Raw genomic sequence first — 26,629 nt, 5'->3', positions numbered from 1 at the left:
GTTATCAAATCTCATCCTCAATTCCCTCTTTCTGTAACTGGTAGTCCACTAAGACTGTTTAAAAAAAAAAAAAACAAAACAAGAAAAGAGATAAAAAGAGATTATTTGTGGTGCTGGGTAGAATTTAATCTTCTGTATTATGGAAAATGTAACTGTATGTGTTACAAAAACATTGCAAAATTTTGCTATTGGGAAGTGAAATAAACCTAGAATGTTTTAAAATGTAACCCAGAAAGAAAATGTGAATAATTCCTTTAATTTCTGAAGCAGAATTTCTTTGAAATTATACAAGTCACTTATGCTGATATGGGACAGTTTTTCCCAAGAAAAAATCCTGGTTGTTTTATATTAACATTCCATCTCCTGAGACCCATGTAAAATTCTTAAATCAGATCTAGAAACAAGCAGCTATTCCATATTTATGAAATAGCAAGACTCCATGAAATAGTAAGGCCATGAGAGCTTGGAGGTGTGAGCTGTTGGCAACTGTTACTGTCTATCAGTTTAATAAGACTTTCTCAGAAATGAGCAGAGACTTTTCCAGTGCAGAATATAGAGTTACTGTCACCCCAGTACAAATAGAAGTACCAGTCATTTTCAGAGAAAATCGTATTTCACATGAAAAATGAAATAACAAAGTGGTCATTAAGGCTCATGTAAAATCCAGTGAAATGACCCATGGAATGATGGATCCACAAGCTAGAATCCCATTAAAATGTTCACATTTTTCATGTCTTAGCTTTCTTGTATCAGTCAGATACAAGATACACCTTAAAACACATTTCTGCTGCTTGTCCTATTTCTTTTCAGAGATGATCCAAAAGGGCCAGGGTATTGGGTTTGCATGGCCAGGTTTTGGTGCCAGGGCAGGGCTACAGGGATGGCTTTTGTGAGAAGCTGCTGGAAGCTTCCCCATGTGTGGCAGAGCCAATGCCAGGGGGCTGCAGGATGGATCCCCCACTGGCCAAGGCTGAGCCCACCAGTGGTGGCAGTGATGGCCCTGGGATAACATATTTAAGAAGGGAAAAATATTATTGTGGCCAGAGAAGAGAGGAGTGAGAATACGTGAGATAAGTCCTGCAGACACCAAGATCATTGAAGAAAGAGGTGAAGGATCTGCTCCAGATGCCAGAGCTGTGATGCCCCTGCAGCCTGTGCTGAAGGCCATGGTGAAGCAGCTGTGCCCCTGCAGCTCATGGAGAGCCACAGGGTGCAAGGATTCACCCACAGCCCGTGGAGGAGCCCCGCACCTTCCTGAAGTGTTGTATCTGTGAGAAGGGACCATGCTGCAGCAGTTTGTGAAAGCCAGGGGAAGGGCTCACACTGGAGAAGTTCATGGAGGACTGCCCCCCCTGAGGAAGGACCCCACACTGGAGCAGGGGGAGGAATCCTCTGGGGAGGAGGAAGCAGCGGCAGAAACATGTGATGAAGTGACCATCACCCCATTCTCCATCTCCCTGTGCAGCTGAGAGGGAGGAGATAGAGAATTGGGAGTGAAGAGTTGGGGTTTTTTCCCAGCTTTTGTTTTACCTTTCATTGTGCATCTCTGATTTTGATGGGTAATAAATTCAAGTAATTTCCCCAGGTGGAGGGTTTCTGATCCATAGTCGTAACTGATGAGTGATCTCTCCCTCTCCTTATGTCAAGCCTTTGATTACATTTTGTCTCCCCTGTCCAGCTGAGGATGGAAGAGACAGAGCAGTTTTGGTGGGCACCTGGCATCCAGCCAGGGTCAAAACACCACAGGCAGTTAGACCAGTGTGGCAGCATTGTGCATGATTGGGATCCCTGCACTTTGCAAATAGCTCACCCGAACTCTGTGCCTTTCAGTATCTGGATTACAAAAGAGCTGTTGGGTGACAATTACTTCTAATTGCTCTTAGCAAAGGTTGGATCCAAAGCAAATGGTTTTAGAGAAGTGTGCTGCCTACATAAACTCTGCTTTTTGTTAGTCTCATTAGCAGTCCCAGACATTTAATTATTCCTTTGCTTCTTCCTCCACACATGTCCTTCCTTTTCATCAGCATTGGCACACACTGCACACAGTGTGGGGAAATGCAGATATCTGAGATAACTGGCAGTGTAATAAATGGAATTAACTGTCTGGTATTGTGATTTGGACAATCTGGGACCTTCTTAAGTTTGCACCAATGGAAAGAAAAAAGTATATGGAACTAGCTGGCATTTAATTAATGTGGATTAATTAGTTAATTTATTAGCATAATACATTTAAGATCCCGATTCAGCAAAGTATTTTTTTCAGCAAAACATGTCTTACCTTTCACCATTGCCACAAAATAGTCAGTACAGGTTCATTGCACTTTTATGTATATAAACATCTTCTCAGAGGGCTTTTTATTTTTGATGAAAATATTTAAAGAAAGTAATTTTTCTGCTCTCATGCTTTAGACAGAATAGCATTATGCCAAAGCAAAAATGAGATTAAACTGTTTATATTTTTCAATCAAATTGAAGAAAACCAAATGAACGAGTATTACATAGGACAAGAAACAAGTTTGGTTTTCAGATGTTTCTGCTTTAATGAATGATGGCAGCTAAAGGAGCAGATATTAATATTTTGCAACTTTTTAACATACCAGCAATAATTTGTAAACAACATTGCATTATAGCTTTCCTGTTTCAACCCTCATTGAGCATCTCTCATTTTTCAGCTTATACATTCTTCAGAACAGGATATGTTTGCTCAGTGTCTAGAACAAAAGGGCTCTTGATCTTAATTGGGGCCTTTGGCTTCTCTGGTAATCTAAGCTATTAGGGAACAATAGCCTGCAAGACTGTTAGCAGTATCAGCAAGGACATTTCAAAGGCCATTAATGCCAGCTAATGTTCATGTATCACATGAGAGGCTGCTATTACTATGGAGTTTAAAATGGCAGTAGGAAGATATTATTAAGCTTATAAAATTCACTTTGCTTTTGTGGGTTAGGATTTTAATAACATCAAATTACTAGTTTACAATCTGAATCTTCTGATCATATATTGGATAGTAACTTGGCAGAAATGTGTGGGTGTCTAATGTCACTTTTGTTTATCCTTTCCATCACCAGTGACCTGCAAACTCCAAGCATAGAATCATTTAGGGGATTCACATCATTCCTGATATATGGAATCACTCTCTTTTCTTTAAGGTTTAGGAACTGTCATTTAGACAAAGGCAAAAGGTTGTTCTTCCTGCAAAAGGAGCAGACAAATGTAGGGTTGTTAGACTTTCATCCCAGGTGCTCTGTTTCTTCTTTAGTTACAGGAAATATCTAAAATCATAGCCACGGTGATGGGAAATTCAATTTAGGGTGGACAATCAGTGGACATAAAGATTAGACAAAGGAAGCAAATATAAATTAATTCAAAGGTAATGATAACAATAAGCAGTAATGGTAAAATGATTGTCTATAAATAACAGTTAATCAAATACTGTTGTATATGCATATGGCATTTTGTGTCCTTACTGTCACAAGCTGTTGAATCTGTAGCCGTGTCCCTTCTGTAAGTTCTTCTCTACATGAAAATGCTCTCAGTATTGTTATAAAGTCTCCAGCTGGGCTACACCAAGCACATTGTTAGCTCAGGTTAAAGCATGCTCACATTATCTAAAGATTTGCAAATCTTCCAACAGCCTTCTTTATCATTTTTCCAGGTAGGTAATTTTTCATGTTGTTGATTTACCTCACTTAATGTCCCCATAGAGTGGACACAGTGAGGTTACAGCTGTGCAGGGACTTGAACTGAAGAACCTGTTACCAGGCTGGGAAGATCCTGGAACTCAGATGCTCTGTGATGGACACATCATCCCTACTCTGATCAGGGTAATCACATAGGACTGAATTTCTTCATAGTTAGTGGGCTTATTTTATCTACTTTTTTTAGGGATCTTGGGGGTTTTTACCTCTTTCTATGCTATCTTTGATCCTTAGTAGAGTTTTCCTCCTTTCTTCCTTTCCAAGTTTTACTCTTTACTCATATCTCTGCTCTTAAGTCCCCTTTGAAGTACCACCTGCCCAGGAATCATACCTTGTTGGGAGAATTCATTTTGAGCTCCCTGTTTTGCTCTCAATAATTTGTGACTGTGCCCTCTGTCATCATAACTGCTTTTCTGTGATTACTGTGGCTCGTTCAAGCTAGAGCAGTAGTAGCAGACAGGAAGAAACTTCCAGATTTAGCCCTGTTCAGAGACTGCAAGCTAATATGATGAAGGCTGAATTTATGGCTAGGAACCTATTTTCTATTTTTAAAGGGCACTGTCTTGTGCAATGTAGCTCATCTGGGTACTTGATATATTCAACTTACTTAATGAGGAATGTTCTGTGAAGAATGATACCATATATCTTGTCCTTGACTTGTTTAATGTGTCACCCAGAGGCATATTCAGAAGTCATGTAAATTTGATGAGGAGGAATTGGCTCCTTTTTTCTCCCCAGTGCTCCAGATAAAACAGCTGGAAGCATAGTGATGTTATTACTAATAAAGGAATTGAAGAAGAATATTTTCTTCATGATAAGCTAGCATAAAAGAAATGAAATATTATTTAGCTAGAGGTTTATGCAAAACTCATAACTGCAGTATCTGAATATCTGTTTAACAATGAAGGCTGTCTTGAAAATGGAAAGTGCTCTTATAATGATTTACAAGGTAGCAAATTATTTGTTTCTTGCTAAAATCAGTACCCAGAAATACAAGCTTGCACATAGCACCTCAGGCTAGCTTGGATGTTGTATTCACAGGTTGAGTTCCTGTTGGAGCAATTCTAGCCCTGAGAGTAAATACCTGAAAGTGTTAACTCAGAAAACAAGTCATTAAAAATGCCATTGCATGAGGTAGCCTCTTGTTTGTGTACTCCAAGGTAGTCTGCATGGAAGAGTTACCACAGAATGGTGAACTAGGCTATGAAAGTTGGCTTCCCAAGCAGGTTTACCTTTATGACACCCTAAAATGTTTTCTGCCTTTTATCTCTACTCTGAAATTCATCCAGCTTCCTCAATTTTTCTTCTTTAAATCAAATCAAAAGAGAATATAATTAATTATACAAATAGCTATGAGCATTAGAAGTATGATATCCTCAGCTATAATTCATAAGAATCTGACATGATTTTCAAAAATGTGTCAGTATGTCACTAAGGCTTACTCAATATTGTTTTACAAACAAGGCATTTGTATTCTCCCAAATAAGTATCATCCTTTCAAGTTCATGTTTCAGATACCACATTAATAAAATAAATTATAAAAGATATTAATTTTATGCATATTAGGGACATTGTAACTTGCCTGCTTTTACATGAAGTCCTGTCAGTTGTGAAGCCTGAATAGCAGGAAAGTGAAATGAGTTCTGTCCAACTATCAGAGCTCATTGAGCAATTACATTAAAAAAAAAAAAGTATTCTTCCAGGTTCAGCTTTTGTTTTCTTGAGTAAAGAGAAGGAAAACAGAAAAAAATGTTGAGAGCTCTGATTTGTATATAAAGTATATAAGTCCATTATTTGCTGTGATTATATAATGGGATTACATGAGAGATTTTCAAACATTCAGTGGAAGTTTTTAAACTGGAACCCTGACATTAGTCATATATTTTTTAAACTCTGAAATAGAGAGCCAGTAACTGCCAGGTGAATACAGAATTCCAGCTTACACAGGATGGTCCAAGTGCAATGATAGCAAGACTTAATGCTACAATCTCCTGAACATTTACTTTTCTCAGTTGGGTGTTGAATGGAGCAATTACTTTGTGAAACTCACCTGGATGAGGAAAAAAATGCCACATGTCCTAACTTGATACTTCCCATGATTGGAATTTTCTTGTCAAGAATACTCCTTTAGCACCTCTTGTTCTGGCTTACAGAAGTAATTTGTTTCTCCTGTCTGAATTCTTAGGAAAAAAATGATGGTGTTCCCTTACTCTGGGACTGATACTGGATGCTATTGTATATAGAGCAAGTCTAATGAGTTGTTTTGAGGCAGTGTAACAAGAAGCAAGGTCATAAGGCTGCTGGATTTCATCATTGAATACCACTGTCAATTTTTAAGGCACAGAATGACATTGCTGTTCAAGATTAAGAGGATTCTTACAGGAGAGAAATAAAGAAAAGAAAAATACTAAGCTTTTGGATGTCTATAACAAATGAACTGGAGTTCCTAGAGGCTGCTTTTCTTTTATCAGCAGAGTTCACACCAACTGCCAATATGTCTGAGGAATGATTTTCTATTATGCACACCAAATCTGTGAACCAGAGGTGTTCTTTAAATATTTATACAGAAATTGTATAAATATTACATTGTTTACAAGGCCATTTCCTCTAAATCTCTTTTCAGTCTTTAGGATTATGCCCTGCAAGATGTTTGGAAAATGCTAAGAGCAAGTAAAATTTCTTAGTGAGAGAAATTCTTTCTTGGGGGAGATCTGTCCTGCTTTAAGAGAAGACCTAATGCCCTCCTTTAGGTCAGTACAATATAGGGAAAAAAATGAAATAGGTAGATGCTTTGGAAATGCAGAAGTAGTTCATTAAAGTTTCTCAAGATAAAGATAGGCAATGTATTTTCACAGAATTAAATTAGAGAGGTAATATTATTTGTCTTGTGGAAGACAAATGGACCACTGTGGATGAGGTAATTGAGAGGTGAGTTGGCAATAATCATATGCCTGCTGAAAAGTAAATAAATAATATATAAACATGCAATTTAAAAAATCCCTCCTGACTTGGGGCTATTGCTCTTGAAAAACTAATAGAATAAGTGTCCTGGGAAGAGCAGCAGTAAAGAAAAGGCTGGTGAGCAGCCAGCTGATGAATACATGTAATGTTTGTAGTGTTTGTGATGAAAGACAAACTATCTTTTGAGCATTAATCCTAGAGCAGCTGTTACCTTGACAACTGCAGGTAAGGGATGGTTGTAGTGTTCATCTCTCCAGATTCACTTTGAACTACTAATAAAATATTAGAATAGCTTGTCTTTTTAAAGGCTTCATGTGGCTTTCCAGAGATTTGCATTGATCTGTTCCTGAAGGGCAGTTTTGCATACAGAATTGAGTTTGGGGAACACGACACATAGGAAAGACAAGCAGTTATTTAAGAGGTCATCTAACTTAGTGGCTGCCTTAGAGGGAAGACTGTTATGGAGATGAAGCACATTCTGTGTCTGTGCCATGTTTTGCAGGTCCTCAGGCTGTGTCTGAGTGCAGGCTCACCCTGTGTTGTGCCACTGGAACACAGGCACGGCTGCTGAGCTCCTGCCTGGCTGGGCTCAGAGGCGTCTCCCTGTGGAGTGAGCACATTCTGTCCTGCCTGCTGCTCAGGTGTTACACTGTATCCCCCTACTGCATGGTGGCAATGCTCCCTGGCATGCTGGCTGGGGCCCTGGGGGAGGAAAGCAGCCTCAGGTGGCAGCGTAGCAGAAAATACCTCTTGCAGCATAGTCATGTGAGCAATGCATCCAGAAGTAAGTCATATTTTAAACTGTAGTCAGCAGTGGCTCTCTCAGTAATTTTTTATGGACTATTCTAGGTCAGCATGGTGTGGTTGGTGAGCCCTCACAAGGGATAGGAAAAGGCCATTTTGGCATCTCACACTACCCTAACAGCTGATTGCTTCCTCCTGCTCCTGCTCATAGCCCCACAATTAGAATACAAGCCTGTGCATGTTTCTGACCCTGCCTCTGTGGATGTGCAGCCTCACTCAGATCTGAATAATGTCTTTGTGTAATAAGGAGAGAGTGTCTTACTTGGAATTTGGGTGATCCTCATACGATGTACTACCCAAGTAGCAAGTAACATGTCTGTACCTCGATTGCTCTTGACAACTCTTGTTAAAGGAAATATAATGTTGTTAAAGCTTCAAATTTTCTGTGTGCAAACTGATCCTTGAAAATGATCCTTGAAGCTGTTGTTACTGCTCCAAATTGGATTTTCAAGAAATTCATGAAGGTTAGCATGACTGCAATTTCCTACTTACATTGCAAACTAATATTTTTGGATATGCTAAAGTTTATAGTCACTATGTAGACCCCCTAAAAAGAATTTTTCTTTCAAAGGTCCTCAGGATGTGCATGTGTTTTGCCATTCATTTGTTTACTGAAAAGGAAAAGGAAGTTCAGCAATAGAGATTGGATTTTGATAGTGAACTTGTGACAAATTATGCAAAATATCATTCTGTGCCTTTTAGTAGATTTTCCTCTATGGAAAATACTTGTTAAGTCATGTACTTAGTTCTATCATACTCTGATATGTATTTTGATGTTTATCTTCTCTAGCACTGAGGCGTTGTGTTTTCAGCTGATGTACATCCAGTTACTTAGCAATAGAACTTAATGTCTTCTATATTAATAGGATTGTTGGAAAGTGTGAACGGTCCTTTGACAGAGCTATTAAGTCAGCCCTGGAAGCTACAGCTATTTTTATACATGAGAGATAAACAGAGAGGAGTTTAGAATCGATACGGAGAATTTATTCTGATCTGTAGCACCTTGTGATCTATGGCATAGCCTTTGGGTACGAGCTCAACAAGCTGATCTCAGAAAATTGGGTAACTGCTTGCTCAGTTCAGGCTTTTGTCCATATATTACCTTCTTACAGTTTTGTGCATTTTGTGCATGTGTGTAAGTGTACCAATGTTTTAAGTTTTTGTTGCAGAAAAAAATTTTCAATTCCCCTCTTTCTGACAGCAGAAGAACAGCATATTCAAGATGCAGGACTGTGAGATTATTAAAAAGCTGCAAGTCTTATTCTTGGCATTGAAACTAAATTATAAGGAAATGCTACTGACATATTCATCAGTTTGATTTGTACTCTAAGACTTTATAGAGCATCAGAAAGGCTTCAACAGCATTTGCCTATTTAATACTGCAGCTGTTTCTGGTTCAGAGAACATAACACAGTTATTAAAAATGGCTAACTAAAAATCGAGACCCATTCCAAAACATTGTCAAGAGAATCAATGAGGATGCCCTTTGTGCCCTTCTCCTTGTCCCCTGGGATCATTTGCCTGCCATCACCATCAGTTTTATCTGGCCTTCTAGGTCTCCTGGACATTGAATGTGCTTTGTTACCGATGTCTTGGAGGTTCTGGTCAGTAGGGTGATGACAACATCTATGGGTACTGAATAGAGAAAACTTGGACATACACTGATGGGCAGTTTGAAGGAAGTGGGATAACAGCAAGGCTCATCCTGCCTTGTAGCAGGTGTTGGCAACATTAGTGCAGTTAGGAGTATATACAATTAGACACATTATATCATTTGACTCAGAGCCAGAGGAAGAGATCTTCCTCTGTGTTACAATACAGTAGAAACTGTGTAACATTTTTAGCAATTTCCTTTGCAAGGAGAAAAAAAAAATTGAAGAAGTAGTTACAGTATATCCACTGGCCTTAGTTCAAGATGGAAATAAAGAAAATTAGTATCACCTCCTTTGCTGGGTCACTGCGGAATGCTTTTTGGCATTCTAACAAGAGCACTTTGGTTGCCAGGAGACAATAAATTAATTTTGGAAGGTAATGCCCTCCTAGCAAGTAATGCCAACATTCTGGATCAGAGTAAAATGTAATGCTCTGTAACTAGAAAATTGCCTTTTAAAAGGATTTACCTCTCTACCTTACTGATAATAAACAAACTGCTGCTGCATTGTCTGTTGCTGGCAGAACAAAATCCTGAACAGTGAAATCTTAGGGTGCTGTTAGGTAATCAACATAAAAATAATGCTGCAGCAGGTTCATCTAGGTTAAGCCATCTGCTAACTATGCTGGTACATATGTCAAATGACAGACTGCCAAAACTCCTTTTCAGGTCTTAAAATACAAGGGAGACCAATGAAATGTTACAGGGATAAATTCAAAACAAGTCCACAATTAATGTGTGGCATTAATTTCTCCATATGGGACATGGTAGCCAAAGGGTTTTGGGACACTAAACATTTACTGATGCTGTAAAAGTCTATACACAAAACCACACTGACACCTCAGAGTGGAAATAGCAGCAGAGCAACGTAAGAGACACAAGAAGCTGAATATCTGATGGTGGTGCCAACTATAGCAGTACAGAAGCATTTCTCTTCAGTCTAGCTGCAAAACTAAATCTTCATCTATTCAAGCTCAAGGTTGTCAGAGTTATGGAGAACTCATGGAAAATGAATATTTGAGACAGAAATCCCTCATGAAATCGTTTGAGCTTTTCTGGGTGGAGATGGGATTCATAATTGTAGGGATTAGTCTGAACTGAAAATCTGATTTGGGAGAATGGGTAAATAGGCAAATGGATTGCAATGGTCAGCACATAGTGAACTCTGACATTGAACAGTTTTGACATAGTTCAGGAGAGTTTTGCAATCAGTGACTCATGCAGTACCTGAGAAAGTTCAAGTAAGTTAAGTCAATAAAATCTGACTGCTAAAATGATTGTAAACTGACAGTGGAATTACAGTATTTGCAGAGAAAAAATAGTGAGGCCTCAGAGAAGAGCTGCAACAGTTATTTGAACATTAGAGAAAATGTCTTATAATGGCATAATTAAAGATTATAAGATAACTGAGAGGTGACTTGATTATGGTACAAAAGTTCCAGGAAAATATCATCAGGTAGTAATGCTCTCTTTCAATCTAAAAAAAATTACACCACAAACCCCAGAATTTGGGAATAAAAACCAAACAAACCTGTAATCAGATGTAGAATCAGATCTTTAGCAGTGTGGGTGATTAACTTGCAATGAAGGACGTGCTTTATGAAGTATGATATTTTGTGTAACACACATAACAGGGCTTGGTGGAGAAGTAACAGGGCGTGTTAGAGATGTAGATAAAATGGCTTAGCCTGTGGTGTCCGGAGGGGTGTGATCAGATTACTTGTGGTCTCTGAACACTGCACCATAAAATATTTTTAAAGGTGTTTGAGCTTCACTTGAAAACTCATAATGGTCCGCACATCCAGAAAGATTGAAAACTGACAGGATGCTGAACTAAAGAAAGCACCAAATTCATAGTGAGATAATATCTTCTATTAAAAATAGGAAAGTACAGTTGTATCTATATTTAGTGTATAGTCTAAAATACCTATTTTAACTTCAAAGTCTTGAAGTGTGAATCTAGTAATTACATTTTCATTCTTAAAATTGTTGAAATTTTCTCAAATAATGTGGCAATTTTCAGCATTAATTACAATGTAGTTTTTAAAGCTTCTGTTCTAAGGTACACCTTGTGTTTCAAACACATTAAAATAAATAAGAAAACATTAAATTTATATTTGTAATAGACTTGTGAGTTTTCAACTTCTGATTTTTGAACTAGTGTAATCATGGTGGCTATTTCTAAATGAAAAATAATAAATTTATGGTTCTTGTTATTACAATGCCTTATTCCAGATAAGATTTTTAGCCTAGAAATTCCTAGTTCTAGGCAAAGATTGTCACAGCAGCTAAATTGACAGCTTTGATAAAAGAGATGGAGTTTGATAGATAGCAGTGAGGTGATGCAGTGATGGTCTTTGCTCTGCTGAATGAAACTGGCCATAGGAGTGTCCTGAATGACCTCCTGTATGAACTGGGGGATGGAGTGGGTGTGAGATCCAGTTATGAAGGTGGAATACAGCCTGCAGGAAAGGCAATGTGAGGATTCTCCAGCATTTCTTTGTGGTGTGTGCATAACTGGTTTTGGGCCCAGACAGATGAATTATTTTACCTCAGGCACCCATCCTGTGTGTTGCTGTGTCAGATGTTTCAGGGCCTGCTCACCATCATTGCTTGGATGCTGTTTTGGTTATGACTGTACGTGTTGTGTGACCACTTACACAAGAGTTGGAAGTCCACAAGGTTTTTAGGATGAATAGAGTCTAATACCCTTTACATTTCCTATCAAACTAAAACCAGTTTCCTTAATTTCAACTGTGGAGTCTCCCCACTGTGAAACCTAGGGACAAATCAGTATTGGATACACAAGCACCTATTGTCCTTGTTCAATCTGAAGATGAAGAGAGAAAACCTAGGAGCGCTGACAGAAATGGCTAAGCTTACATGAAATTCTCATATTAGAGCAGCAGTGGATGGTGGACTTCAGAGCAGCTTGCAAAGGATTTATTTTGAAATTGAGCTTGTCCTTGTTTGGATGGAGGCTTTTAACTTGAGAAAGGGAAATCACATGGTAAGTGGTGCTACAAAATGTGCTCTTTCTGAAACAGTCCAATCCCAGGTTGCCAGTGCAGTCTCTTGGCTGGCTCAGCTATCATCAACTCTCACACTTGAATGAAAGCCCAGGACCTGTCGTACTGTAACAAAATACTCATGATGTTCTGGTCTTAAATGGGTGTTAACTAAACCTCCTCCACTCCTTTTTTCACCTCCTTCCTTTCCACATTGTGTCTTCATTATTTTTCCAAATGTTACCGTTCTTATGGGCCATATGGTTCATGTTTGTAGGTGTAATATCAAAGATGATTTTCCCTGAGTTTTTTAGTACATTTTAGAACATTTTCATAATGTTAAATAAACCTAATAGGGCATAATTCCATCTTCCTTTTGAAGGTATTTTCAAGCATCTAAATGCTGGATTTATTTGACCTTCCCTTCCCTATTGGGTGTTATATCCAAAGTAATTATTAGCTCCTTCCCTCTCTTTTTCTCATTCACTTCTTAGAGACTATTGTAGAACAACAAAAAAAGTTTGAACATTCAGAACTGCTATTATTTATTTTAGTTTAATATTCAAAATGATAAATTCATATTTATAAGCAGATTAATGAGACCAAACTCACTTTGAGTCCAAGTGTTCGCTAGTTATTATTGGAGATTATGTTTCTGGTCTCTCGTTATTCTGGAGAGGAATTACGTGCCATGTCCTCTATGTTGGGCTAAAATCTGTTGCCTTTAAAATTGTAAGAAGTTTACATTTTACTTCAATAGAGGCAGGATATAATTCATTAATTACTGAAAATGAAATATTTAAAAGGAAGATTTTCCCTCGGAATGTAGCACCCATCAAAATACTGCCATGGAAATTAGGTGGAAGAACAAGCCCAGAATATAAAAGAAGTTGTGGGTGCTGGTAGCTATAAGAGGAAAATTCTCTCCTCCACTCTAATATTGAATGATAATTTACAAAAAAGAGAAGAAATTGGTCTTTTCCTGTAAAGGTGTAAAATGCTAATGGAAATCAGAAAATCTATAGCAACTTGAATATTTGAAGGAAGTTTATTTGTAATACCTGAGTTATGTACTGTGGAGTATGAGAGTAGTTTTGCAATGGGAATGGTAATTTTTGATAAGATGAAGTTGCCACTAGAACAGTAACAAATCCTTATAGAAGGGATAATTTCATTATGATCTGCTAAATTTCACTCCTTTGACTCATCTGGATTTAAATTTCCACTTGACATTATTTTGTTCAAGTATTATCCAATATATTTAAATTAATAAAGAGCTACTCGGATCTTGGCCTTTCAGAAGAAAATAGCTACAATGCTTTTAAACAGTGAATCAAGGTTTCATTAGCTAGAATGAAATAATATTAATTATCATTGCTTATTTTTTACATCTGCCTAACATAAAAATTGCATATTAAACAAGAGGATGGTAGATAATATATAATGACCTGTTATTATATTAGGATGGCTATTGTTTTAGGTAGCAATAAAAGTAATTAATAACTTTTTAAATCATATTAATGTATTTAAAGAGATCTCTCCTGTGATCTTCAATCTTGTACTAATCATTGTGTATCCAAGTAAAAGAATGTATTCTTTTCACAGTGCAAGTAGAGAATTTAAGAGACAAATCAGCTTGTTTTTACCTTCCACAGAAGGCTGTTTATTTTGCCTCAGGGCTGGACATGTGCACTGAAGATACTGTTTGTTTTTGCCAGATAATGCTAAGCTTCCAAGCAGGGAAAATTTACAGTTCTTATTTAAATTTGATATGATATCCAATGTTGTTATTCAAGACAAATTTAGAAATATTGCTGACCCCAGTGTAAGACTTGTACAACCTGAGAGTACTTTGATCCAAATGTAAGCTGATACAGAGGAGTTTTGTAAGCCTGACAAGTGTAGGGTGTAGGGAAGTTCCTGATCCCCAAATTCCAGCCTGATCATGGAACCATTAGTTTTATGATAGCCAAGGAGCTCCAATAGCAATGAGCTATTATTTATTAGCAATAGAGCTAATAAATCCCTTGATTTATATTAGAATTTTCTGCTAATGGTTGCAGCATTTGGAAATATTTTTTCCATTAAATTTCTCTGATGTCTCCTTGGAAGTCTATTGAAAATGAACTCATTCTTTAAGCTTTAAGAAAAAAATTGTACTTTACTCCGGGTTCTACTTGATTTTTGTATTTAGGGATATCACCAGAATTTTAATGTATAAAAAATAAAAACAGAGAAGCCATGAGGGTTTCAAGGAGTTATGATAACTATTGAAGATCCTTACTTACCTTAAAAAAAAGTGACTAAGTTTTGTAGGAGAACTGAAGACAATGTGCTGCCAACTGCAGTATATCAAAACTAGTGAGCAGTGGATAAATCTTTAGAAAATTCTTTTTTTGTCATAGGACTCTGGGCAGCAGGTCAGAAGCAAATAAGCAGCACTTATTTGTCTACAGCACAAAACGTATTTGTCAATTGTACATTGTATTATTAAGTATTATGACAAAGGCAAATGCCTGTCAGTCACACAAACACACACACATATATCTGTCCCACTGCTCTCAGTGCAGTTTTCTCAGGTTTACTGTGGGATGGGTAGGGTACAGGTGCTGTGTAAGCAGGATTAACTCACAGCAGTATCAGACTTTAGGCCTTATTTCTTCTCATTACTTGGGTGCCTAAGGGAGTCATGTTGGCATAATGAGAGCAAAGACTCTAAATAATTTTAATGTGTTTAAGTATCTCCATTCCAGAAGGATCTATTTGGTTTTATTATGGATAGAGTATGCGGTTTAGTTGATAATAGCAGCACTGAGCCTTGAAATTAAGCAACACAGCTAAAGAAGGGCTGTGTGGCAAAATGTGTTTCATGTCTGTAATTACAGACTTCAAAAACCCTCTCTTCCCTTGAAATCTCTTATAGATTGCCATCTAAAGGGAAATTTCTAAAACTGAGTTGAATGCTGGATATTTTCAAAACTCATGTGGGAGCATCACAGTAATGTGAGAAACATTAACTCTAAGGTTGTTGTAGTTATAATTCTTTTGCAAGAATCACCTTTTTCCCCAGCAAGGTAGCAGTGGTCATGATGCATCCTCTAGAAAGATATCCAAATGTTTCTCAGTGCACATCACCTGCAGCTCAAGGTCTAATTACTCATTTTCACTATCTTCTTGTAATTGCATTTCTGTTTTGCAGAAGGCTGAAGATGAGTCATGGAAAAATTGTCTTCCACTCATGTTAGCATCCATTCACACAGCTGCTTAAAAGGATTTTATCATGCTTATTGACTAGGATGCCTCAAAACCTTGGATTCTGCAAAATGTACCCATATGAAAATCTTCATGCACATAAGCAGCATTCCTTGAACAGTGACTGTCACTCAGCAGTTACAGAGCTAGGTTTATGACTCTGAAACTTTTTAGTCCTATAAAGTTGATAGTTATTTCTCTGGTGTTGGTAGCTGTGACTTCAGGGTGGTTGAAGAGGAGCAAAGCATAAATCTAGGCTTTCAAAGCTTAATTCTACAGCTCCTTAATTCTTTCAAATACAAAAACCAGCAAAATATTTCCTGATGTGTTTTAATGTTGGAATATCATATTTTCCTCTGGTCATTACATGTGGCCTTGTGCCCCTACTGTAGGACTGCAGTACATTATTCAGGAGTGTAGTGTGACATCTTGGAGAAGCAGTAAGAAGGAATCTGCTGCCTCCTGCCCACTCCTTCAGTGAAGGTGTTCTGAAGCCCAATACAACATTTAATTTCTATTTATGAATTCCCTCACTTTGACTGGGAAGTTGCTCTTAGATCTGTGGGAGGAAACAGACATTTTGTGACATACACATATTTGAGAAAAGCCATGAGACTCTATTATTTCTGTATAGTGAGCATAGACACAACCAGAAATGGGACTTAAATCCTGCAATGTAGCCTCAGGCCAGTTCTTTTCAGGGATGTATATGTCAGAAACATGTGACAATAGGTAGTTGAGATGACAATAGGGAGTTGAGATGAAATGCTGTGTTGCAGTTGTCTGTTATTCACTGCTAGCTTGGCTTGCAGTGTGTCTGTGCAGGCACTCTGGTTGAGATGGCACTTGTGGGAGTACAGCTGTTCTGCTTGGAGGGACAGCTCATCTGGAGCAGACAGATGCTCTGAGCTGGAGCAGAGCCTGGACAGTGAGCCCAGCTGGATGCTAGCTGGCTTCTTGCTGGTCAAACACCTTCTCAAAGTCAGGCATACTGGGAGGTGCAGCACAGGGACACAGATGTCTGAATAAGCCCAGCCAGGCTTCAGCTTGGAGTATTAGCTGGGGTTCAGGGCTGGCCCTTGTGGACCTCCCAACAGAGCATCCACTAGTGACAAACCTGGAGCTCAGAGAGGGACAAGAACAAAGTTTCCTTGAGGGAAAGGAGATGATTTTTTGTTTTTTAGCTTAACAGTGATGTGTCAATGCTTGGAACAGGCTTGAGGCAACACTGTGGCCCCAGTCAGTGTTCTGGGAAACAAAAACCTACAATCTCCAGGTGACTCTGTGACATATCTGGACTTGGGTGATACTCATGCACATCTGTCCTATGTCCTGAACTCCTGAAGCCACCCTGGCAGCCCCCTATGTAGCTAAAAAGTAAAAGATTCTTAAGGAGACAAGAATTCTACAGCAAATGAGGGAGAGGGTTTTCTGGTTATATTGGTTGTGGATGAGGATGGAAGGTAGAGGTTTATTTGTGAGTAAAATATTTCAGAATAAATATGTTTGTTCTTTTTAAGCACAGTATATTGTCTGAGAAAGCCAATATACTGGCTTCTGTGTAGAGGTTGTGTGGGAGCCCTTTTCCTTTACCCACTGATACTTAATGGCATTAGAGAGCCTTCAGACATAATTGTCAGTGATTTGCCTGTGTATTCTGGAGAAAGTACCAAATGAGCAGCGAGGCTCTGTTGTGCGTAGCTATGACGTATTTGCCTTGCTGCTTCAGCACTGCCAAAGTTTTTTTCAGGACTTTCAATAAATCCCTAGGGTATGTTATTAAAAACTTCTATATGAATCCATTAGTAATTCCCAGACAATGTCCAATGAGGGAGAACCCTAGGATTTTTTAATAAAAAATATGGCACAGAGGACTGGATGAAATATTGTAAAAAACATTTGGAATATTATCAAGAACTTGATGATACAGACCACTTGATGATACAGACTACTGACATGTTTCTTTTTTTCCTATGAAAAAACATTTCCTATTTTCCTGTAATAATTGAATATAATATGTAAATTTGGTCCTTTAGTGTGTGTTTAGAAGTGGCTGTGTAGTCTCCATCGCTAGCAGGACTCCAGCAGGACCTTATCTCCCATAAACAAAAACATTTAGCTCATACCTGAGGTATGGTTTAGAAATTGAGGCATATTTCCCTGTAAAGTTCATTTTTTCCCATGAGTTAGCTACAGCTTCCTCATTATCTCCTGTTTCTATAACTTTTTTTACCTCTTTACTCTGTCTCTGTTCCAGAGGGTTTTTTGAGTATAACCTGTTGAGACCCTTTCCTCAGATTCAGAAACAGCTGCTCACAAATTAGTAATCATCACAATTCTTACTGAGAAGTTTTTGGGCATCAGAAAAAGGCTGTCCCACTAATTGTTGACATGCAAACCATAGCATATTGCAATTAAAAGCTTCCTCACTGTGGAAAAGAAAAACTTCTCTTCTGTGGAAAATGCTGTGTGTGCAGCAGGTAGGCTAACAAGGAAAATTAGGCATATTAGGAATTTTGCCTGCTTTAGTTGAGACTGGGCAAAGAAAATTTTGGATTGAATAGCAGATGATGTGTAAGATATAATTTCTTCTGGTTTTTAAGGAAAAATAAATCCCAATAGCCCATCAGTTCCAGCCTAGTCTCAGAAAAAGGTCTAAGGACTTTCATGTGTTCTGCAGTGAATTATATTTTTATGTTCAAATCGATTGAACATTAAGAAGGAAAAAAACCCATATGTCAGAAATGTCAGTTTCTATTTAAGAAAGCTTCATCACAGTTGTTACAATTCTATTACTCCCCTGCATGCCAAATCAATCATAAGAGCTTGAAAAAAACCAATCAAACAGGCATTCTTAAAAGATTGTTCTTGTTTGAATTAGCCTCCAAGATCTTTCAAATGGCAAAGCCTACATTAGGATTTTTCTAAGTTTCTGTTCATGAGGCTCTCTTGTGTTAGATTTAAGTAGGCTACATACAATAGCTTTTTATTTTTATAAAGTACTATGGAGCCAGTCAGAACCAGACAATATAATTAGTGTTTCTTATTCCCTGGACTGTCCTAGTAAGGCTGTTACTAACTTTGATAACATCATGGAGAGTGACTCAGATACACTTTCAGATAATCTTCCATTGAAATTGGATGCATAATTTCTATTATAAAAAGGCAGATAATTAATGGCTCTGATTTTATTTAAAATATTTAAGCCTTGTTAACCCTTTCAGATAACTTTACAGAAATAATAAAATGAAACTGAAGTGTAGAACTCTAATTGCTGGATATCAATTATAAAATGATTAATTTTTCACTAAGATGCTAATGTGAGCTTTAAGAAGCAGCTTAAGTAGGAGGCAAGATAGGAAATCTGACCAATACTCTGGCAGAGAAGTGTGAAGACAGAAGGCAGTGTTCCTTACAAAGGGATTTTGGCTAGGAATGCAGATGTGTTTCTTCCTTGAGACAGATACAGTGCTCATCATTGAAAGCTCTGCTCTTTCAGACATTTGTCTGTCTCGTGGCACTAACAGTTTGGTGTCTGCCAAAGCTCATCATGTGATGAAATTTAAGCACATAAGGATGGCATTCATGGAAGATGGCACATGGCTCTTGTCCTCAGCTGGCTTCTGGAAAATGTGAATAATGGGGTTTGTGGTTTTAGGAAAAAAAATTCTACCTTTTCCTAGGAATTAGATTTCCAAATCTGAAGTATTTGTCTCTTTATCTACTGAGAATTTTCTGGAAAAGCCTAATGCTATTATTTCAAAAATGTAGCCTTATATTCAGGGATTCAATAAAGTTGTCTTTCAATGCTCTTGTCTGACACAGAACTTATGCCTAGGTCTAGAGTCTGCCTGAGGTTCAGTGCAAAAATTCCTAGGCTAGGATTTGAGTGAGTTAGCTCAAATACTGAATGTGGGTGAACTATGAGATGGGCCTCCTTCATAAGTAAATTAAGCCCTCTATATTGCAATTCTGCTCAAGATAGTGAACAGAAAGGTTAGATACCTATGTCAGACCCATTAGGGATTTAAAAACAGCAACGGGCAGACAAGGCTTAAACAGAAGACCTGGGTCCCAAGAGTAATGGCCATTTCTGAAAATGCAACCTCCCACGTTTGTGGTAGAAGGCAAGGTTGAAAAAAGCAGCCTGAGGCTGTAGAACAAGAGGTTGTCCCCACAAAACCACCAAAGGGAGAGGAAGCTATTAAGGCAATTATTGTCTCAGATCTTAAAAATAGGGATTTTTATTTGCAGCTACAACAGGTTGCTTCTCTGTTCAAAAACTTTTCTGAAAGATGAGAAAACTCACAATTTTTTGTTTATTTTTTTCTGTTGCTGATGCTTCATGCTTAGTGAACGTAGCTCTCTACAGTGAAGTTACTCACATATCTGTAGATTGCTTTGTAAGGGGTCATCTTTCTGACTAAACTCTTTTGAACACCAATGACCAAAGAATGTTGTATTTCAACATGTTTCTGTTCTTCTTTTCTTTTCTAGAATGACAGAATCACTAAGGTTGGAAAAGACCTCCATGACTGGGTCCAGCCATTAACCCAGCACTACTCTGTTTACGGTTAAACCATATCCCCAGGTGTCACATCCACACATCTTGTGGCCATTTCCAGGGCTGGTGATTCCATGAGTTCCCTGGGCAGCCTGTTTGAATGCTTGGCCACTCTTTCAGAGAGGAAATTTTTCCTAATACTCAATCTTAACCCCTGCTGGAGCAACTTGAGGCTTTGTCTTTTCACTTGTTACCTGGACCAAGAGATCAACCCTGACCTTGCTACAACCTCCTCTCAAGTGTTTGTAGAGAGTGATATGGTGCTCCTTGAACCTCCTTTTCTCCAGGCTGAACACCCACAGCTTCCTCAGCCACTCACTATAAGATTTATGCCCCAGAGCCTTCCCCAGCTCCATTGCACTTCTCTGGATTTGCTCCAGCCCCTCAATGTCCTTCTTGCAGAGACGGGGCCAGAAATGAACACAGTTCAGGTGTGGCCTCACCAGTGCTGAGTACAGGGGGACAATTACTGCCCTGGTCCTGCTGGACACACTATTGCTGACACAGGCCAGGATGTCTTTGGCTTTCTTGGCCATCTGGCTCATGTTCAGCTGCTGTCAACCCCAAGGTCCTTTTCTGCTGGGCAGCTTTCAGCCAGTCAAGATGATCTGTTTCATTGCCTTCCATGGTATGCCTTCCCTACAGGCTGATGGGCCTGTAGTTCCCTGGCTCCTCCTGAACCATCTTGTAGATGCGTGTCCCATTTGCTAAATTCCAGAAAATAGGTCCTTTCAGTTAGTCAGGACTGCTGGTTAATTATGGAAGGTGGCCCAGCTCCCTCAGCACCTTTGGGTGGATCCCATCTGTCCCCATGAGCTTGTGTGGGTCTAAGTGGTGTAGCAGGTTGTTGACCCATGATCCCTTTGGATTATGGATTATGGGGATTTCATTGTGCTTCCTCTCCCTGTTTCTAGCTCCAGGAGCTGGGTACCCCAAGGACACCTGGTTCTACTGAAGCAAAGAGGACATTATGTACATCAGCCATTTTCCCATCCTTTGTCACTGTGCTTCCCTCTGCATCCAGTAAAGGCTGAAGAGTCTCCTTGTGTTTCTGATTCATAGAAAAATTTTCTGTTGTGTTTTTTTGGCAGCAGACAAAGTTCTAGCTGAGCTTTGTCCCTTCTATTTTTTCTGCTTCATAACATCACAACATCCTTGAAATCCTTCCAAGTTGCATGCCCCTTCTTCCAAAAGTGATACAAATGAATATTCCAACAAAAGAATAGACCAAATCTGCCACATCAACTATAATGCAAAGTCACTTCTTTAGGTCAGGCAGAAGTATCCTTCTTATAGCCAAGGAAAACAACTTCCTTTGCCTAGCCTTTATGGATGTTTTATTTTCTTTTTTGAGATTGTCCTTTCTAATGAGTATATATGTACCATTTCCCCTTCCTTTGCTGGTAAGCCTATGGAAATGTTTCTTATAGAGCAAAGCCAGCTCTCCAGGATCTATAAAGAGGCATATTTTAAAAAGGCATATATTAGCTGATCAAAGTTCTAAAAGGATTTTTGTTGATCTGAGGGACAAATTGGTTGGAGATGGCCAAGAATGCCTTCATGTGTTACTGTAAATGATTTATGAACCCCGGGTTTTCATAGCATGTTAAAAATTCATATGAACATTAGATTTAAAATTTAATTATCTGAACTAGCTGAAGCACTTCTTCAGGCTTGTAATTGGGCAGATATATAGTATTATACACAGCAGGGGAGACTTGAGACTTGTGTCCAGATCATCAGATGAATTATGTAGCCTACTGTCATTGATGAAGTCTAAATTTGGTACTTGAATAACTTGGTATCTCCCTTTAATCATACAAATACAGAATATGTCAATAATATATGTTTACTCTTAGGCCGATTTTGCTAAATTTCTTTAGACATTTTTGGATTAGTAGACAGTAATAACTTATTTAACTAGGAAGCACTACTAAATGTGAGTAGTGATGGTAAAATCTGACCCTGCATCTGCTCTTTGCAGGAAAAAATAGAAAACAGTTACCTTGCACTTAATTTTCTTCTTTATTCAAATCACATTTGAATAAAGAAGAAAATTATCTCCTTTGAGGAAACAAGGGAAATCAGTGAAGCAGCACATCCCTGGCATGCACTGACCAGCCTTTCTGGCAGCAGGAATCAGCCTGCTAGATGTAGCTTCCTTTATGAACACATCGTATAGGCTACAGTGTTGATTAGAAGGGCCTCACTGTAGGTGAGAATATTGTCCCTGTCTCTCCTGATCTTTCTATGTCCTAGTGACAACCTTGGAATAGGAATGTACAGTCTGCTCTCTGGAGATCAGGGATCTCCTGTTATAATAATGGTCACTAAGAGTGGAGAATGTTACATGAAGAACATGCCTGCTGCTGACTAACAAGTGGTTTGTGTTTCAGACCAAAAATTTTTCTCTGATTGAGGCAAAGTCTTTCAAAACTTGCTGCCTCTCCTCCTCAGAGGAGGATACAGATAACCATTTCTGAAATATATATATTTTTTTTCCTTTAGAGCCATGAAAATTCTCAGTAGTAAAAGTAATAATAATAAACCTGTGAGGCTTGAGGTATAACACAGAAATAGGTTTCCTTTTTCCTGTCAGTAATCTCAGAAATACCTGCTGAACTGGCTGGCTGGTCCCTGCCTGAACTGGGACCAGCCAGCCAGTCCTTTTTGAGAAAGGCCTGTGCAGAACAGAATGTAAAGTTTGTGTCAACCTTGAGAGATCTTTGATCTTAACAGCTGTATGTCCTGAATGCACACCAGCATGAGCTCTGAAAGGTTTGTTTATATGATCTTCCTCCATCAGAGCATGAAATCTTCCTCCATCACCCTTCTCAAGACTCCTGAATAAGGTCATCAATACTCATGGAAAGGTTTCAGAGTCTTGAGGATATGTTTAAAAGGTGTGACACAACCTAGCTTTCTGCCATAATGCAGAATTCAGCTCCTGCATCTTGGGGTAGTGGGCCCTTTGGTCTGAGGTGTTCACCAAACTGATCTCCAGGCTCAGATCAGAGGTTGAAATGTGAGAGCTGAGCTAAAGAGACAAGGCAGAATCATGGGATTACTGACTGATCTGGACCTCCTATACTACTCATATGCTTGAAGAGTGATTCAGATGCTTAGATGATGAGCATGGGTTGAGAGTCTGTGTAGAACAGAAAAACACAGTTAAATGAGCAAGTGAAACACATGTACAAAGCAAAAACATTTCATTTATAAAAATACCAAACAGAAACTAGGGAAAATATCATGTCTCTAGGAGAAGAGCACTGAAAATTTCTGATAAATGTTTGTTTCTATTATTAAAATATGATCTACAAATAGATATAATATAAACCAAACTGTGGAGTAATACAAGTAAGACAAGAACTACTAATGCTGCAAAATAGTATTCAACTTCAACAAAGGATATGTTTCAAAAAATATTTTATGTTCATGTCTATTAAGTACCAAAGAAAGCCAGTCACATTTCTAGTTGGTCTGATTGTAAGTATTTATCAAAGCAGCACAAGAATCTCAAAGGGCACTTCACATTAGTAGCAAGTGCAAATTTGGGAATAGAGTGTAGTCTTGTGATTCTTACTCTGAATCAATCAACCAAAAAGAACACCTTTATTTTTAAAGACTCATAAATCCTAACATCCCTATATTTTGCCATCTGGTCTACTTTCTGAACTCCAGTCTAAATAAGTCTCATATTAAACTAAGGAATATCTAGATATTCACTCAAATGAAGACAGTAAGGTTCAGTGCAGTGGTCTAAGTCTAGATTTCAGTGCCATTTGTGATGACCCAAGGAATCCTACCAGGCTTCCACACTTCTGCAGAAAAGCACAGGTTTTTTACAGTTCCTGCATAGTATTTTTTGGTCTTGTGGGGATATTTCAGATGCACAGTCCCCTCTCTGTGGCCATCTAAACTGAGATATCTTCATCTGTGAGGAAGTACTTGTAACTTGGGTTATATAACTAAACACACTTCCAAACAGATGGCTCAGCAGCATCCATTTGTCTGATTTAGTGGGAATTGTGTATGTTGTCTAAGTGCAGATATATGGTTAGCAAGCTCTAAAATCTTTGCTGTGGATGCAGAACTAGAACACAGCTATGTGACAAGTGTGATTGGCAGTGGCTAAACTGCTAGAAGCCAAACAGCTTGCTGTGTAACCATATCCAGAGAAGGTAAAGAAGTTCCCTGCTCTCTGTCCCTCTGAATGCAATAACAGTCAGCATTCTGGCCCTTAACAGACATTTCCCTTCAGGCTGTCGTTGCAATTCCTGTCAAAATACAGAGATGCCAACCTAAAGTCAACTCATGCTCAAGAACATTTTACACAGCTATTTGAAGATTTTGGGATTACTGCATTTCAACCACATCTTTTTACTCCTTATGCCAGGTGCTTTTCCTGCCACTGGTTGTTCTCTTGAGGCCTAAATGCTCCAAGTAAGATCAATAGAGGAATATGTTCATTTCTCCCTGCTGGCAACAACAGTATGCTTCCAAAGGAGAAATCTGAATGTTCTTGGAAAGTAAGCTCTATGGGTAAGTCTAAAATAGCTAACCATTTCAAAATCTGCTAAAGTTCTGTCTTGTGTTTTGGGTGTTCTTACTGGTATTAGGATCCTTCAGAGGCACAAGAAAAGTGAACCTACAGCTTTAGTGAACTAAAAAAGGTATATTTTCAAGATGAGAAATTAAATTCAGAAAGACAGTTTATTATAAAAAGTGAAAAAAAAAGCTTTGTCAACAATTAAGTAAAAGGCTCTGTTAAAGACCTAGCTGGAAATTACAGGCAGCTCCCTTCAAAATGGAAATAGTTCCATAATAAAGAACCAGGATAGCAACTCAGTACTTAGTGCCCCTTTGAGTGCAGTGAATCCCCTGCTCAGCTTGGGTCTTCTTGGCAAGTGAAGTTGAGGGAGCTAATGCCTGGAACAAGGATGAGAAATTTCCAAGGGAGGTAGTGTTCTTTTGTGCCTGGAACTGCAATGGACTGCACCAGCAGTTCAGCAGCCTTGTTAGGATTTTCCTCAAGATTTTTCTCCTTTCTGTAGAAGGAAAAGGAAAGGTATTAAAAAGTTTTAGATATGAAAAGAGAGTAAGATTCCCAGGACCTAACAATTGACTTAATTCCTATCCAGAGCATAGCCTAGGGGTGCTTTCACAACCTGCAATTGCTGCACACCTGCAATTCTGTGGCCCGGGGAGGGAGCACAGGGATTTAGGAGAGTAGATTGTGGGTAGTACATGAAATACAGCCCCACAAAGCCAAATTGTGAAGACTTGCTGATCTTTTAATCAGATATCTATCACAGCACTGGCTGGAGACCCTCTTTTATGAACTTATTATCTGAAGTTAGAGATAAAGGCCTTTGAGGAAGATCTTTGAGGTGTGGTCTCCAGAATGCCACATCTTTGTTCTTCAGCACCCACTTCCACTTCCACTTTCTTTCTGAATGTGAGTTTTCTCTTGCTCATAGGAGGGTGCAGAAAGATTCTGGAATTAAGTGGTTAAGGTAGAAGTTTTTGGTGAGATTATGATAAACATGGATAGAGATTTGCTCTAGAGATCCCATTCCCCTGTGTGGACACCCATAACTATAATAGGAGTTCTTCCCAGATCTTAATAAGCTCCTACTTATTATTGAATTAATTGTAATGGGGTTAAGAAAAAGGCACATTTTTTGTTAAGTCTGTTCTTCTGGACTGAGAGGACTCTGCAACTCTTCATCACATGTTCTTTGCTTGGTTTTATTTTTAGTAATGTTCTCTTCATTTTTTGGTTTTTGGGTTTTTTTCAAAATATCTTTTCATAAAACTAAATTAAACTAAAAGAGAAGAGAGAGAAAATCAGTTTGCAATGAGGCATAAGACACTTCACTTTGTTACTGCAGTGTAAAAATGGGCAAAGACAAAGGTCCTGGAATATAATAGATCTATGAGCCATCTCTAAGTGCTGCCAAAAGAATTCCTTTCCATCAATCTATTTTTAAATACAAAAGAATAGAAAAAACATTTTCAACATTTCACTGGATTGAGTATGCAAGAGGAATACCATGGGAATAAGTTTAGAAACACTGAGAACTCAAATTTAGACTCTTTGATGTTAACAGCTTTTCTTGCCAAGACAGAATATTTTTCTCTACTTAAGATAGAAATTCTCAGTGTTACACATATGCAGCTAAAGTCAGAATTTTACTAGTTCTGATGCAGGTTAGACAAGAAGGTCTTACTGGAGCACATCACCTGTGTTTTCTGCTTCTTAGTGATCAGAAGAATTAAATTAGCCTAATCTCCCTGCCACCTCCTCTTCCCCCCAAGAAATGGGCTGGTGGACAAGAAACCAGAGCTCTGTGCTTTGGGTGAAGATGAGCACTTTGAGCTATTTGGTCCTGAGAATTATAGGATTGGGTCTGGAAGGGAAGAATAGGAGCCTCAGGCACTATGGAGAAAAGTCAGAGGACTCTACAGTCCCAGAAAAACAATTTCTGCTTGGAGCTTAGGGTGCCAGAGAGCTGACATATTCCCAGTAGCTCATGTACCTCGTTCAGCAAAAGAACCTAAAGTCCTATTCTAAACTCATTTTCCAGCTGAAGAAAGGAAAAGATAAGAAAGGTGTACATGGTCCTGCTGTGATGGATCTTGGTCTGCTGTCACTATGAGGAGACTGTGGACATGGAATCCTTCC

General features: G+C 38.5%; 1 protein-coding gene across 1 annotated transcript in view; it reads left to right on the top strand.

Annotated features, from left to right (window-relative positions):
• The window catches only part of LOC134418641 (uncharacterized), a 56,204-nt gene that overhangs the window by 13,603 nt on the left and 15,972 nt on the right, over window positions 1–26,629 (top strand). Inside the window, exon 3 of the mRNA XM_063157216.1 lies at window positions 24,338–24,483. The gene's annotated coding sequence lies outside the window, so the exon portion shown is untranslated. The remainder of the gene's footprint in view (window positions 1–24,337; window positions 24,484–26,629) is intronic.

Source organism: Melospiza melodia, chromosome 5 (assembly GCF_035770615.1).
Source record: "Melospiza melodia melodia isolate bMelMel2 chromosome 5, bMelMel2.pri, whole genome shotgun sequence".
NCBI classification, from domain to species: domain Eukaryota; kingdom Metazoa; phylum Chordata; class Aves; order Passeriformes; family Passerellidae; genus Melospiza; species Melospiza melodia.
Note: the sequence above shows the minus strand (reverse complement) of the source record. Positions and strands in the feature narration are given on the sequence as shown.